The sequence below is a fragment of the Manacus vitellinus genome, unplaced genomic scaffold, assembly GCF_001715985.3.
Source record: "Manacus vitellinus isolate BGI_N305 unplaced genomic scaffold, ASM171598v3 scaffold_10_pilon, whole genome shotgun sequence".
Classification (NCBI taxonomy): Eukaryota; Metazoa; Chordata; class Aves; order Passeriformes; family Pipridae; genus Manacus; species Manacus vitellinus.
The window spans coordinates 13252344-13268234 of record NW_021938838.1 but is presented as its reverse complement, the minus strand read 5'-3'; the positions used below and the strand labels follow the sequence as shown (position 1 = coordinate 13268234).

General features: G+C 38.8%; 1 long non-coding RNA gene across 2 annotated transcripts; it reads left to right on the top strand.

Annotated features, from left to right (window-relative positions):
• Window positions 1–323: 323 nt before the first annotated feature.
• On the top strand, window positions 324–14400 carry LOC108642380. 2 transcript variants are annotated; one of them, XR_003916394.1, is made up of 5 exons: window positions 324–382; window positions 3429–3489; window positions 5168–5333; window positions 5552–5686; window positions 13087–14400. It is a non-coding gene; the product is annotated as an uncharacterized LOC108642380 (long non-coding RNA). The 2 variants fall into 2 exon arrangements; XR_003916393.1 differs by lacking the exon at window positions 3429–3489.
• Window positions 14401–15891: the final 1491 nt, after the last annotated feature.

The window sequence follows — 15891 nt, the reverse complement described above, 5'->3', positions numbered from 1 at the left end:
TTAAAATCCATGCGGTTTTGCCCCCGTAAGCGGGACGGGTCCCCGGCTCGCACGCTCCCTTTACATGCTCGATCCACACAGGTGTGCACTTTCATCAGTTTTCAGCTGCACGATGTCACCGGTGTTTGTCCCCGGGTTCATTTTGCGATTGCTCTGGAGCGCCGCATTTCTTTTCCCACTCAAAAGCGCTTCTGTCATAATCCTCTGACAATCCCTCTTGTTCGGGGAGTGAGATATCATCTGGTCAAGTTTTATACATTTAACATTCATTTTATATGCGAGTAGTAGAATAACTAAACCCTTTTCCGTGTTCCTTTCTTTGTAGGGAGAAGCAGAAGTTTTAACCATCTTCCCATGGCGTCTGACTTTTTTGAGGAAGGAGGTAAGGTTAACGTCATGTAAAATTACCCTCTTTATTTCTGATGTTCCACTAATCTTTCTTCTGTAGGCGCACATTTTGGAAACTGTGGTGAGTTCATGCATAGTTTCATGCATTGCAACATAATACCAGAGCTGATTAATAAACGGCAGTGATAGGACTCTTATGCCGCCAGGATTGTAAATGTCTATCAAACTGACATTCTCGCTGCATTATGCCACTATTATATTCTTTGCAGTTTTAAAAGAACTGTAGATAATTATTCAAGATATTGAAACATTTAGTTTATAGTTCTATTGCTGTGGTTGTCACCTTCACTTTATATCAAATTTGAGACTCATTTCTTAAGGATGTCTCTATTTTCTGCTTTATTTGCACATTGATAGCTCTGCTGAATGACTAGTCACAGCAACTTTTTCCTCTGATAGGCATATTAAAATGTGAAAGCCTAAGACTAATCTGCTTTACAGGACTTTTGAGCTATGTGGTTGAAGGGAAATAAGTTTGTTTCAAGACCGTTGTTTATGTTGTTCTGTCAGTTCTGTTAACAAATGTGGGGCTTGAGGATGCATTTGTTGCTTCTCTTCATTTTTACTGAAGGTAGGTACATTTGAAAGTATAGATGAGTTCTTGGTATCAGGAGACTGAGTACTGTGTAGCTGCCAGTGAAACTTTATCACTGCAAATTGATATTAAATTTCTGGACTTAATATATTTTTCTCATAATTTTTTGACAGATAAATTATTAATTCAATAGAAGAAACATTTACCCTTAAAATCTTGCTTAACGATGGGAAGTGCATTCTTAACTTTATTTAAATAAAGGCATGTGAATTTAAATTCTGCTTATATAAATAAATAATTAAAATCACTATTTTTATAATCTTCAGTCTCATGGGCTAGTCCTGCACGGCTGTTTGAAAGGATCTTTGGTTAGTTTAGTAGTCGGACTCCAGTAGGGTTTTTGACAAGAGGGCAACTTGGATTTGAGATGCCTGCACAAAATATGACCCAAAATGTAGTAACATTTGAATTTGCATATTTGTTTTTCTACACTGGTTTCTTTTGCATAATTTCATTTAGGGTATACAAACATATGTGGCACAGCGTAAAATAGCTTAATAAATTAGTGCCTAAGTATGTAATAGGGATCAGCTGTGAATATTTTCTTTCTGGGAGCAGAAAAAGAAGCAGAGGCGTCTTTAAAATAACAGCAAACTGTATTTTAAAAGTACAGCCATTGGCAGACTCTAACTGTGAGTGGTTTGGTTCCAGGTGGCTTGTAGTGAATGGAGTTAAACTTGGATATCTTGGATATGATACACCTTAATTTAATTACTTTAGTAGCTACTTTCTGTTGAAACTTTAAAATCTAACGATCCCGCTTTTATTGCAGTCTTTAAAGATCTAATCGTTCTTGTGTGTGTCTGAGATGTAAAACTTAGTGCAAGGAGAGGCAACAGATTGGTTCCGTCATACGATTTTGTTGGTTTTTTTGAGAGTACTTAAAAGATTATGATGGATAATGCTGTCTTGCCAAAGAATGCCGACACAGGTGTTCATCATTATCTTAATTAAGATCCTGAGAAAATGTCATCTTTCGGCATGAATTATGAAGGGAGATGCATTAGGAGATCATTTCAACTTTTTTTTTTCTTTTTACAAGCGTAGATGAGAAGGAGGCTGTTTTCTCAAAACCTTTTTGATATTTCTTTATCAGAGTACCCGACCTTAGACACTTACTGAATGATTTGTTTCTCCAATTCGATTTGTGAATATATTACCAAGAGATCTGTAAGGGAATCCTCTTAAAAAAATTTTAAAAAGTAATCCCCCTCCCATATATTGTGTTTTGTATAAGGCTGGCCTATAAAAAGAAACCCCTGAGACTCAGATGGAAATTGCTGCTGGAAGCATCTGATAAGAGATGTTTTATACACTATATTTAAAAGTGTTAACTCATAACAGAGAGAAATAAATACACGTGAATATTCATTTTTTAAATTAGGCATGAAGAGAAAAAAATTTTCTTTTCTCATCTTTGCACTACCATGGAAGTAAAACTAATTAGCATGCAAAGAGGAGGGAGGGGCTTGTGTCTTTCTATGTTAAATCAGTATATTATTAACTGAGCTAGAGCTAAAAAAAATGCATGTAAAATATTGGCTGTAAAACTTAGGGACACTACTGCAGATACTGCTGCTGGCTTCCCTAGGATGAAGTGCTGGGAGTTACAGGGTCAGTGAGAGCAGTGGAAATGCTGGTGTTTTGTGGCTCTTAGCCTAGGTGAACAGTCTTGGGAAGAGCTCTCTCTGCAAGACACCCTCCACTGCTCTGCTGTTCCTTTTGCCTGCACTGACATTGCCCAAGATGCTCCTTGTTCACACTCTGTGTTTGTGGTCTGAGATATAAACTTGTGAACACCTGGAATAACTCTTCTGTGTCTAGCAGTTGGATATTAGTTACCTTAGATAAAGTTTTGTTTTTCTTTCAAGCCTTTCTATGTAAAGTAATTTTTTGTCTGCTAGAGGGAACCCAATTATCAGTCTCAGTTGTTTTTTTTTTAAATTGCTTCAGCAAACCTTTTTAGTGAGTGGAATAAAACACAGAAGTGCAGCTGGCAAGCCTTTTAAGCACCTAGTTATTGTATTGAACATGTAACTCCAAAGATCTTGACAGTATTGTGGGAGAACCTGAAATTGTATTTCAGTTTCCTTGAAGTTTCCTGTAATTAACTTAAATGGCATTATTTGCTTGAATTTGTTGGCATAATATGGACTAAGTTAGGGATGTCTTTAGAGTTTATTTTACTTACAGTTCCATGGACATATGCAGAAAATAGGCTCTCGGTGAAAAATGAAAAACTGTTCTCTTTCATGTCTGGAACAAGTTTTTCACTTAAAGCAAACTGCATCTACTCTTAGTTGGTCCTTATAACAAATGAAGAGCAACTCAGTGGGAAGAATGGCTGTGGCTCCCCGTGCCATTTTATGGGACGTGTGTGTGCCCATAGTTTCCCATATGGTGGCAAAATCCCTTTTGAATGCAGGTGCTGCAGCATGGTGGGAGCTCCTGTAGCTGGAATCTGGCCTCCCGTGTGGGTGTTAGAGGTGGGTGACTTTTAATAGCAGTGTTGTGTTCCAAAGGTTTTGTGCTTTATCTGCTTTACTTACATATATTTGCAGTCCTTATGGCCGGTGTTTGCAAGAGCTCAGCGGTACCTCTCTGAGGAGAAACATAGAACCAGGTAGACTTTCTAGCCCTACACCCAAATAGTTCTTTTTAGCAGTTAATAATTTCTGGTTTTTATTAATATTAGAGCTTTTTAGTTTCTGTCCCTTAATGTGGATAATGCAAATGTGAATGATTCTTGAAACTGTTTTTTTTTCAGATTAACGTGTGTATTTGTAGAGCCAGAATAATGTGGGTTTTTTAATACATAAGTCATTGTTTGAGGGGAAAAAAGCAAAGCAGTTGGACCTTTCAAGGTGAATATGGATTATTATAACAGAGTTTACGGTACTAATAAACTTGGGACTGGTCACTCTTTTCCTGAAGGAGATGCATCTTCCTGAGCAACTTCTTTTTTCACAATGGAGCAAAACCTAGCTCCTTCTTTTCATAAGCACATATTTTTTGCAATATTTCTTAGCATTTTGAGCACAGATCAAGAACATAGCATTTACCTCTGAAATAATCTCTGCTGACACCTACAGAAATTTTCATGCCCTTCAGATTTAATTTTATATAGAATAATGCATGGTATAATACGTAGGTCCTCTGTTTTCAATTAAGCTGTATTAGGTAACTGTGCTCTTCTTTCATATCCCATAGCAAACTATCAATATCCAGATGGCAGCGTGCTGGAATAAAAGATAGCTACAGGCTTGACTGCTACTGTAAAGCCAAGAACTAACATTTTAGCCTGTGTGATAAATAAAACTGAGGCTGTGGCTCTTGGTGTATTGGAGTTGCACTAAATAATTCTACAGCACAGTTTATTACTGGTTTCATTGGATAATATGCAGCTGTAAAACCTGCTTGAAGCTTTTATTAAGAATACTCTGTCATTATAAAAAGGTGCCTACAACTTCTTTATGATATTGGCAGTGCAAGAATTACTTTGTTTGTGCTGGCTTGCTGGCTGTTATCTAGGAAGGACCTTACTGTATCCCAGCTTCTGTAGACATTAGGTTTCATGAATGTCTCTTGAGAAGAGGGACAGCTCTGTAGAGCCTGGGTTTCAAAGGTTATTTTAAAGGTATTTTTTTCTCTATGCTTTTTCTTAAGTTTATTTCAGTATTTAATTTATTGCTTTGGTTAGAATTCAGCTGATATTCTCTGTAGTATAAACTGTGCTACTGTGTCCCTGAGTGAAACTCAAGCTGAGGTCACCCGGATAGATCTTTGAGAGGAGACAGCAGAAGGACTGAGAGACTTTTATACTGGCTGAGAAAGGGATGGGAACACTTGGTAGAAGGCAAGGGACTAGACCTTTTCTTCTTCCGTTTCTGGCACATCCCATGACCTAGATTTGTTCATGTAACTTCAGCCTCAGTTTACCTAACTGGAACTCTCTGCTTGTCCCACACATGTTCAGATTTAAGTTGGTGTCCGTGCTCATATGATTGTTAGACTGTTGTGCTTTTGAGCAAGAGCAAGTTATTAATGCTGTTACTGATTCATTAGCTAAATACCATTAAATTTTTGTATTCCACAGCTCTTTGATTTCCATAGGCACCGCTTTGTGGTGAGCCCCTCCACATGTCTGCGTTTTTGTCTTTATAGGATGCACCCACGAGCAGAAGCAGTGAGGTTCACAGTGGGGAAAATGAACCCAGCAGTCCATCCTATCCCATACCTGCCTGAGTACGGGAAGAGACCTCATACAAGCCAGAATGCATCTGGGCTTGCAGCTCTTTTTAATCATATTAAGTCCTATTCAGAGTTAATGGTAAGTAGTCTGCTTTTTGTGTGTTATGATTCATTAAACAAGTCATTACAGTAGTGGCACATTCCTTTTGGTAGTAGGTTCAGTCTCTAACAAAATCCAAAATTAATGTTTCCCCATACATCAGCTTTAGTCCTGTTTCTGTTGAGAAGATCATGCAGTGCAGGTGATAAGAATTGTAATAAGTATGCTCTTCTTTTCTTTCTATTTTTGTCCTCCAGGTGAGCTCAGTGAGATGAGATGGTCTTAGCAATATTGAAGAAGGGATGAAGAGAATTGGAAGGCAGAGCTATTTCAAAACAGGATTCTTCTTCTTTCCATAATGCCCAAACATGAAGACTTTTAAACTTCATTAGGTAGAGTATTGCTAATAGTGTAATATCAATTATGTTGCATGATGTAATATTGCATTGCTATGTTGTTTGGTGATCATGTGGAGGTACATTAAATAAATGAACATGTGCCAGTGGCTTAAATGAACATTATGAGTGAGAGTAGTAAATGGAGAAGGTAGGTAATAGAGGAAATGCTAATAGCTTTTTTTAAACTAACATGTTTTCTTTTTTCAGCTCTTTCATAGCCTGTAATTCTTTTGTTTCTTGATAAAGATGGAATGAAGAAAAACACCTTTTTATTCAAGAAATTGAAGCTAGTTCAACTTCTTAACCAGAAAGACTTCACAGTCCTCATAGCTGTTACAGCATCTTAATGCTTTGTCCAGCAGAAAATAGCACTTACAGTGCTGACCCATAAACATCTGTAGTGCCACAGCATGTGCTGTTCTTTTTTCTCAGGGCTTCCCTTGTCAGGGAGTGGTTGTGAAATGTCTGTTGTGGCACAGCCCTCTGTGACCTCTTGCAACGAAGGATGGCATTTGTGAGTCCTTTTCTGTCTGGAGCTCCCTCCTGAGCCCAGTAGTTCTCAAATATTGCAAGAAAAGATCTGACAGTGTTGTCTGGGAGATGTGACTGACTTAATTATTATTAACATTTATTAAGTGCCTTACAATGGAGGGGAAGAGTCATTGCCTTCATTTTTACAAATAGGAGAGCTGGCATGTAGGAAGGATGAATCTCTTCTATCTTCTGCAATTCTTGACCCACCTAATTAGGTGATTGTCACAAGAAATAACAACCTGGCTCAGGGGAATGGCAGTGGGGAGAGATGCCGACAGGTTCAGAGTGGCACAGTGCTTCTCCCTCCCACCATGGCTTAATGTAGCGAGCACGCTCTTCCCTCCCTGAGCGTCGCTGGCCGGTGAGGAGATTGGAAAGGGCTGAGGAGCCTGAGGCTGTCTGTCGGATAGCTTCATTATAGATCTCACCCAGGGAAAAAGTGAGGTACTGCAACTCATTTCTAGGAGCTACATTTGTTTTTAGCAATTACTCACCCCCTGCCTCCTCCCGCTTCCCTTCGCGATAGGGCGGCCTTTCCCCACGATAAGCTGATCCGCTTCACGGCTGATATTTACACTTAGTTACCCTCTAAGGCACTCACTGTTTCTTCTGGTCTAAGACTTGACTTGTGTGGGTTTTTTTTAATAGTTTATTTTGCTAAGAAAGAGAATCTGTCCAGCTGTTACAAACAATAGTGGTTTTGATGTGTATCAATAGTTAGAGATGTGTGTTTTCCATGTAGAAGATAAAGGGACTTAAAGCCTGCTTTAAAAGAAGGCAAACCTTGGAGAGGTTTACTTGATGTACAATATACCCTATTATTTCATTTTAAAAAACAGCATTAAGGGATTTTTTTTCAAGCAAAGAGAAAATAGTTTCATCTTTTTGATTACATTTTTTTTCTTAGTCTCACAGTTGTGAGATAAATATTCAGGAGTTGGTAAGGTTAATGTGATTAAAATGAGTATGTGATAACGGGCTCTGCACATTAAAGATTAAGAGCTCAAATTATAGACTCCAGAGTGAAACACTCCATGAGCGTTTGTGAATTTTGTTTGTGCAAGGAATGCAGGCTTAGGCCCATGGTTGCAGTTGCACAGCAGTTTCATCCTGTGTGCTGCTTTTTTGTCATGTCTGATCTGCAGAGAATTCTCTCAAACTCTGTAGTGTCAGGGTGAAAATGTAGTGAGGTGGGGGACAAATGAGGAAATAATTTCAGTCCAAGCATTAGTGTTACTCTATAAAAAAAGATTAGTTTTACACAAATTATTCACATTTACAAAGATCGGATTTATAGCATTCTGACTGCTGTAGTTAATTCTTTATGTATGAATTGATCTTTTATAAAAATGTAATTCCGTATACAACATTTAATCTTTAAATGCAAGTTGAAAATATATTAGCAGTTCATTTATGTATATTATGACTTTATTTCCCCTGTACTCTGCAGTCTTTTCCCTACCCTAAAGTTGAATCATTGTGTGCTTAATGAAAATTAGATGTGAAATGTAATATGTAGGGGACAAAGAAGCCTTGAAATCCTTATTGCTCTTAAAAAGACAAAGGTACCTCAGATAATTCTCCTTCCTTAATCTACTAAGAATTTGGTGCATAATTCTGTTACGAGTGGTTTGGAGTGAATGAAACTGAAATATTTTTAGAAGTAGTATTAGTACTAGATATTATTGCTTACCTTTTATGAAACCTTATGAAGTTTTGTTTTAAAATTTAAAATGGTTTGCATTTTGGGAAGCTAATTTGAGTCTCCCATTGAGAAAGAAAAGTGTCTTGGACTTTTGTGGAGAGGGGAGCCTTGCTGTTCTATCTGTAGAATTTGCTAATGTTGCAACCACTGAAATAAAGTGTTTGTTTACATAACAGCAGTGGCATTTCTCCTCCTCTTCCTTGTGGTTTTGTCCAACTAGATGTTATGAGTGGCAGTTGCAGTGACTGCTAAGTGTTTAAATGATGACACCATTATGTGAAGTGATTTTGAAATGAGAGATTCCAGCCAAGAATTACATCTGCTCTCATCTCCTTCAAATCATACTCTCTGGCTGTGCAGATTATGATTGATTTGTTTGTGACAGATTGCAGGAAACAGTCATTGATTTTTCAATATTTTACCTTAAAATTATTTACAGTTGTAACCAAGGGGAGGTATTTCCATGGGCTGTCAGCCCCTGAAAGACTGGGATAATATTCCCTGCTCCCTGACAAGACAAATTACCCGTAATGAGTGCAGTAGCTGAAGGGTATACTTTTATTTTAAAATATGTCAATAACCCCAGTGACTAAACGAATATTGATTCAGCATAATGAAGCCTGAGTAATGTGAAAATGAGCTCTTCAAGGAGCATGGTAAAGACTTTCTTTTTAGCTTGTAGCAAGAAGCTTTTCATTCTTTACTGTTAGATAGTTGAAATGTGCAATCTTAAACAACTCATCCTTAAACAGTAGTAATATGTAGAATAATGTAACAAAAGAACTTCAGGGATTTTCTGTTTGGTTTTTTTCCCCTTCTTTTTTTTTTTTCCCCCAAGTTTTTGTCTTCAATATATTTCAGGAGATCAAACATTTAAAGAGAAAAATGCAAGTTATCCAGGACGGAGATAGAATTACTGTTGGTGTAAATGTCTTTTGCAGTAATATTCTTCAACCAGCCTAATGGCATTTTTAATGTGGATTCTCAATATGGGCATGGAAATATATCTAAATAAACTGTAGATTTGATTTCATGTTATTGACTTCTTGGCATAATGATGCGTGTTCTGTGTGATCGGTCTAATATTCTTGTCCTTTAACAGTTTAGAGTAGCTGGTTTATGAGCACCCAGATATACTGTGTTATAAAACTTAGTTACCATAGTGCACATTTTTCTTTCTGTACCATGGAGCACTGCATTTTTCTTACCAAATGAGAATTTTCAAGCAGTGATTCATTTAAATTACAGTAACTTATGCAGTGCCATAGGTGTGGTGTGGAAAAGCATCTAATAGATTAATACGAATGTACTTCAGTTGTTCAGAGTAAGGATTAGATTTAAGGCCATGCTGAGGTACAATTCTTTTTACCATTGAAAGAATTGAACGCTAAAAAAAACCCCACCAAACCACCCTATCATGTGAAAGGATCAATTGGTCATTTGTATTCAAGAGCATTGTGCAACAATGGGAAGGCTCTGCAGAGGCACTGGGTATAAATAGCTGTGTAATCCAGACATATACAAAAAGATATCTTCTTGAGGTGTTTTTATATAATGTGTCAATTATGAAACGATGTCATAGCCAGAAGCATTTAGTGAGCATGTTTGGGCACGAAGACGACTTCCCTTATTTTCTGAGGACTGACTTCAATTGCATCCAACTAGCTTGTGAAAATCTTCAGAAGGATGTTTTCCTATCAGCACACAGGTGATTTTTTTCCAAATGTCATTCCTTTAGCACAGCTAGAAAGTATTTCAGGAGGCACTTGAGAACCTGTGGCATTGAGAGTTAAATGGCAACCCTGGAATGTGAGATATGTTCCTGTTTTTACTTTGTTAATTTTCAGAAAAAAATGTGATGTACTTTTGAGTGGGTTACAACTGTAAATAATTGTACTTTTGAGAGGGTTTGTGCACAGCACCTGGGATTTCCAAAATTTTTGAGAATTATTAATGGTGAGGCAGTAATAGACTCAAATATATAGCCCTGACAACAGGAGACTTTGGGGCTCTTGTTAAATGTTACAAGAGGTCTACAAATGTTCCAATGTTGAACCTTAATTTCCTGCTCGGTGGTATTTTACACATCCCGAGTTCTCTGCCTGTTTTCTTTGTTTCTGTACGTTTTATTTCTTTGGCCAACAGCAGGAGATGGGAGGGGAATGCTCTTTTTTGGTAGCTTTCTCACAGTAGCAAGGAAGAGGGAGACTGATCAGGGCTGGGTGCCAGTTCTGATGCAGACTGAAGGGCAAATAAACGTTTGCTTAAACAACATCTCCTTTTCCTGAATAACACTGCATGAGCTCAGTGGTACCAAACTGAATAACAGCAGATACTGCTGGAGGTACTGCTGACAGCGAAACTAAAGTGGGCTCTGCTTGCAAGCCATTGGCTTGTTTCACTTGCAAGACAGGTAACAACTCTTGCTTTGCTGCTTTTCCCAAAGATGAGTTTGCTTATTAAATGTCTGGCATTCTAGCTCAGGTCTGAACCATGTGCTTGGCACTAAAGGCAAATGGTGTATTCTTGGCTGCAGAAAGCTGACAAGTGACTTGCAAGCTTTGTGGGGAATACTGGAGATTCCTGGTACCGTGGAAGCTCTGAGGTTTATTCACATATCTCCTTTTGGTGTTAGAATTGTGACAACTGTGAGTCCACTTTCAGGTGATTATGGAGGAGAAAAAAATAAAAACTCAGACAAAAAACATTCCCAAATAATTAACTGGTTAAAAGTTCCTATGGAATTTGGGATCTCCCAGGAGCAGAACATAAACCCAACTGCTGTTCAGTTAGGTAAAAGCGTAAAACGCTGTGAAATGAAGGTCATGGGTAAGAACACAGTAATCTCCTTTGTGGCAGAGAAGAGGCTGTTGGTAAATCATGAAGGGCTAATATTTACGGGTCATATGTCCCTCCAGGCTTGGCAACTTGCAAATTTTGACCCATTTCAGTTAATTTCAGACCTGACATGAACACAGTGCATCAATATGCTCCTGTAGTGGAAAGGTGATGCGATGTTAATGGTGTGGGTGGTTTTGTGTAACAGTTCAGATCTCTATACCTATTTAATAATCAGATTCCACTATGAATAAGGTAGCAACCAAAACCAATGGTTGATTTTTTTAAAAAAAGTTATTATTTTCCTGTTTACTCAGCATCTGTGTTATCTTGCTCTCCAGATCAGCCAAGCAAAATGAGTTCATAGTTTAAAGAGTGTGGGAGGGAAGGAGTGCATGTTAATGTAGGTGATGGAAATTGTGCTTACTGGCTGAGCCATCCCCACACTCCCTGCCAATTTGTTTGTTTGAAATCTAAGAACTAATATATGATGGAACCCAAATCAGAGCAGTCCATGAGTGGGCAGATAGCACTATGTAGAATTTGCTAATCTAAATGCCATGATTAGTTGAAAACAATTCTTTGTTCCCTAAACTGCACATGTTGAAGGTGTTATCATTTATGAAAAAATTACTGCATAATAAAAAATGTATTTCATATATTGTGTATATGCAGAATGTCCACGTTTTCTTGGGATGACCATTTTATGTACTAAAAACTGTCACTAACTTGAGTGCTGATAGTATCGCAGATACTATCATATCTTAGATATGCTGGCAAGTGGTTTATGGTGAACTGCAAGATGGAGATAACCCTAAAAAAATATGTGAGGGATCCAAGATGCTTTGAAAGTCTTGCCTAACTGCAATGGTTAAAAAGGCATGGCTGACTTTAATGCATGAGTGTTGAAATCTGTGTCTGGAATTATTGAAACAAGTTGAGAAACATGAACGGAATTGATTGTTGATTATTTTCCATTGTAAATGCTGGGAAAAGATGTATTGCGCTTTGCTGTGGCTTTTAAGGAGGGCCCACAGTGTCCTTTTTTGTTTTGTTTTGTTAACTTATCTTTTAATGTGAAGTGTCATTCCCAAAATGAAGTAATGTCCTTGGGCTGGTGGCAACAGCTGGAGTTGCAGAATTCATAAATAATTCAAAGAGGGATAAAGGGTGGGGGATTTTTTTTTTTTTGTCATTTGAATCTTTATTATGTGCACACATTTCATTTTAGGTATGGCATCATTTGAATTCATTCGGTATGATGATTGCAGTGACCTGTCATATTTATTTTGATGTCCCTTCGAAGGACCATATGCTCTGTCCTCAGCATGAAAAATGATGCAAGTTGCTCAGTGAAAGGCTCCTGTAGGGATAAAGACCCTCACTTCCCATTCTCACATCAGTGGATGTACAGCTACACTATGGTAGAGAAGGTGGAATTGTTATGTCAGTGCAATGACTAAATGGCTGTGTAGTCTAGAGAATGGTGGAAAAAAAGGGCAAAACTTGTTTGCATCGAGGTACTGTATGGCATTAAAAACTCAGCTGTCAGTGAGGGCCAGTTGGTGTGAGGAACCTGGCATGTGGAAGATGGAGAAGATTAAAGCCAGACAGAAATCTGCCAAGGTGGAGGTGTGCCATGGTAGCTTTAATGTGGGAATACAATTAATTACTCTATGTTGGAAGTGGGGTTGCCATGCACACAGCCTTCCAGGGTTGCATGGGAGTTATTCTGGATATGCCAGGCTCAGATCTTTTTCTTTGCCCAATCCATGTCCTCCTTTCCTCTTGAAGCTGCTTGCTTAGCCAAACAAAATCTTGGAATTTTTTGGGAAAATAGGCAGTTGTAGTTTTCCTCTTCACTAATTCTCTTGTAACCATTGCATCTGGTCCTTCATTTATTTTGGTGGTGTGTTTTTGTTGACAAGAAGTATATTTTCCAGAAGTTACAGAGAAATCTACCAGTCTCAAGTTCAGCTATGTCCCATAAGTAATGAACTGCATGATAATAAGTAATGTCTGGTCCCTACTGGTTGACACACATGGCTGGTATTAGCAATTCAGAGTTGGTGGGTAACAGGACTTTGTTAATTTTACTTCTGTATGCACTATCAACATGATAGCATTGCAACCACTTCGATATTCTCGTGGTATAAGGTGTAATTGCAGCAGTGAGTGGTGATTTGTATGAAGCATGTGGTCCATTGTGCTCATGCCAGTGGCAGAAGGAAGCCAATTAAGTGCAGGTTAGTGAAATAGAGTAACTAGAAGCTGTGAATGTGAATGATAACTGTATGCAAAATTGTTTCTTTTCTAGATCCTGCCATCAATGACTGAGCCTCCCTGAAATCTTCTTATCAGTTACTGCCAAGATGAGAAGGATAACAGGAAGGAGGAGTGCTTAAGTGGCTTTAATGACAGTTAATTTCATCTATTTATCAAATGACAGGTTGTTTTTTCCTCAAAACTCAATTGTCATGACAAGATGCTTTTGCAAGTCATCTTTGTAAAATAAAACTGACAATTTTTAGGCTACAAAGAGCTATTGTATCTTTCTATACAATGTTGTCATTATGGTAAACCTCTGGAAAGTCTTTATTTTTGAAGTAATTTAACTTGCATACTTCATTCATTTATTTGAATGTCTGTTGAATGCTATGTGAAAAGTTTCTTGCCAGAGTTCTTTTATTCAATGGAATAGTTATTCTTACAATGCTCAATTTATTATTGTCTAAATTACTGTTGCCTTAGCCTCCTGCAAAAATGTTTCTTTTTGGTAATTCTTAAACAAATAAGGAATGAATGAGGTTTTGTCCCCATCGTGCTTTGATCAGCATATTTTGCCTTTCAGTAAAAGTGTCTTCAGTTTTCAAAATGACACAAAGAAAGGTGCTTTCCTATTCCCCCCCAACAGAACATCTTTTGTGCAATAATTTTTTTAATATGTACACTGCCAAGATGCAATTACTGGAAGGAGAGAGAGAAGCTGTTGGGAATGTCGTGTTATGCCAAATTAAGAATTATTAGCTCTTACTTTCTCTGCAATCTCTTCGACTAGAACCTGACCTATTGCGTCTGGCATATACTTTGGCTCAAGTGGAACTAATGTGTCCTTGGAGTAGCATTTTAGAGTTACTTCAGATTCATGTTTTTTTCACAAGTCTGCTTTAAACTGCTGGGATTAACTTCAGAGAAGGCAAGAGATACAGCCTCCTTTGTCAGCAGCTGTGCTGGTTAAAGAAGGAGGCTTCTTGCACGCTTGCTTGCTCGCTCTCTCTGGGAGGTTATTGCCCCTGCTAGGGAAGCAAACTGAACTGCTTCCCTGAGCACACTCAGACTCATTTCAGCCAAAGTTAATCGTGTCATCAAATATTAGTTATCTATCACCCTGGGTCACTTTGATGAAAGGGCAGGGAATACAGAGGCCAGCTGTGAGGACGGTGTGTCTGGGAAGGGTGGTGTGTTGACAAGAGGGTTGTTGAGGACTGGTCCTGGTGTAGCCTTTTCAGCAGGTGCAGTTTGCATCTCTCGGCTGTTGTAAAAATTGGACGTGTTAGAAAGCTGTGCAGTTATGTCATGTATAATATTCACATTTCATGGATATCTTGGATAATACAAAATAAACCTGTGCTTTTTGACTTACTCCTTCCGTGTGCCAGTGTGAGGGGAGAGATGTGACATAAGTGTGTGTACATGGCAGACACCTATTTCAGGAAAACATATCTGGTCAAGGTACGGGAATGGTACAAATGTTTCCATTATCTAGAGAACACACAGTCGTGCTTTACTCATCAAAGAGGCTGCCTCAGCCAACACATGCCTCAGGAGAACTGCTTTTGACATGAGCTGCCTTGAGTGAAGAGGCAAGAACACCTCCAGCAGGAGTGGCTGCTGCTGCTTCTCCAGTTTGAATCAGTAGGTGCTGGAGTCTGATGAGGCATCCAAGCTCCTGATGTTCCCTGTGCCAAAATTATAATGGTATGGATAATCTCTAGTACTCAAAGTCATACTGAGAAACAATAGTGTGCTAAACAGCTCCGTCAGCACTGACCCTTCTTGTGAGAAGGCTGTGGAGTGTAGGTGCTGTCCTATAGACAGCTCGAGGGTACAAGGAACAAGAGGCTTTCTAATCCTCAGAAACCTGAGAGCAGCAATGCTGCTTTCATCTCCTCTCGGGGCAGTGCCAGATGAAAAGAACAGAGTTCAGTCATAGAAAGGACTGAATATCCAGCTCAGCTGGCATGGCATCTATTGTCTTCTCATTGGCCTTATGGTAAAGAATGAGGAAGTATGCACTGGCCATATTGTACCCTATGTAAGGGAGGAAAGAAATGTACTATGTCTAGAAAGGAAATGGTGTGTAAGGGGCAGATGCTGCTTTGCAGGCAAAGGACTGCCTCCCCTGGCTGGTTTATCCTTGGCAGCACTGCCTTATCACAGTGTCTTCAGGCTGCAGCCCACATCTGCTGTTCCCTGAACTGTGGGTCTGAAAAATAGTAATGTGAAGGGATGAGGCAGGTTGGGTCCCAGGACTAAGGCTTAAAGAGAGATTTGGAAATGTGCACAAACTTAGAATTCACTGGTATTTTAAAATTCTGTGTAAAAAATTGTAGTTATGATGTGACAGTGGGAAACCTATTGGTTTTCTGCCAGGTTTTGAGTTGAATTGACTATGTACATGTTGAGAAGATGTTGGACTCTTCAGTCAAAGTCTTTCTTACCTCGTTAGCCTATACATGTAGTGTGGTGCTTGGTGTGTGCATAGTTCAAGGAGGCAAAGTGCCAGGCACATAGTTTCCAAAATCCTCAGCTTGCCACGATCCAGTCTCTGCAGTTCTGTGGGGAAGTGGGGTGTGGCTCCAGGTGTGAGAGCTGTGCCCTGTTGCAGCAGCCCAGGATCCCATGGCTGAGCTCTCAGTATCAGTGCTGGGTTCAGAAGTAATATATCTCCTCCAAAGGACTGTTAGATGTCTCCCCTGACCAGGAACTAAGTGGAAACAAACCTCCACATCTTTCTGAGACAGCCCATAACTCATATAATTCTTTTTATCTTAATATGGACTATTGTAGTACCAAGGTTAAAATGTTTAATGAAATGCTTGTGATTCCCAGTAATCTTTTT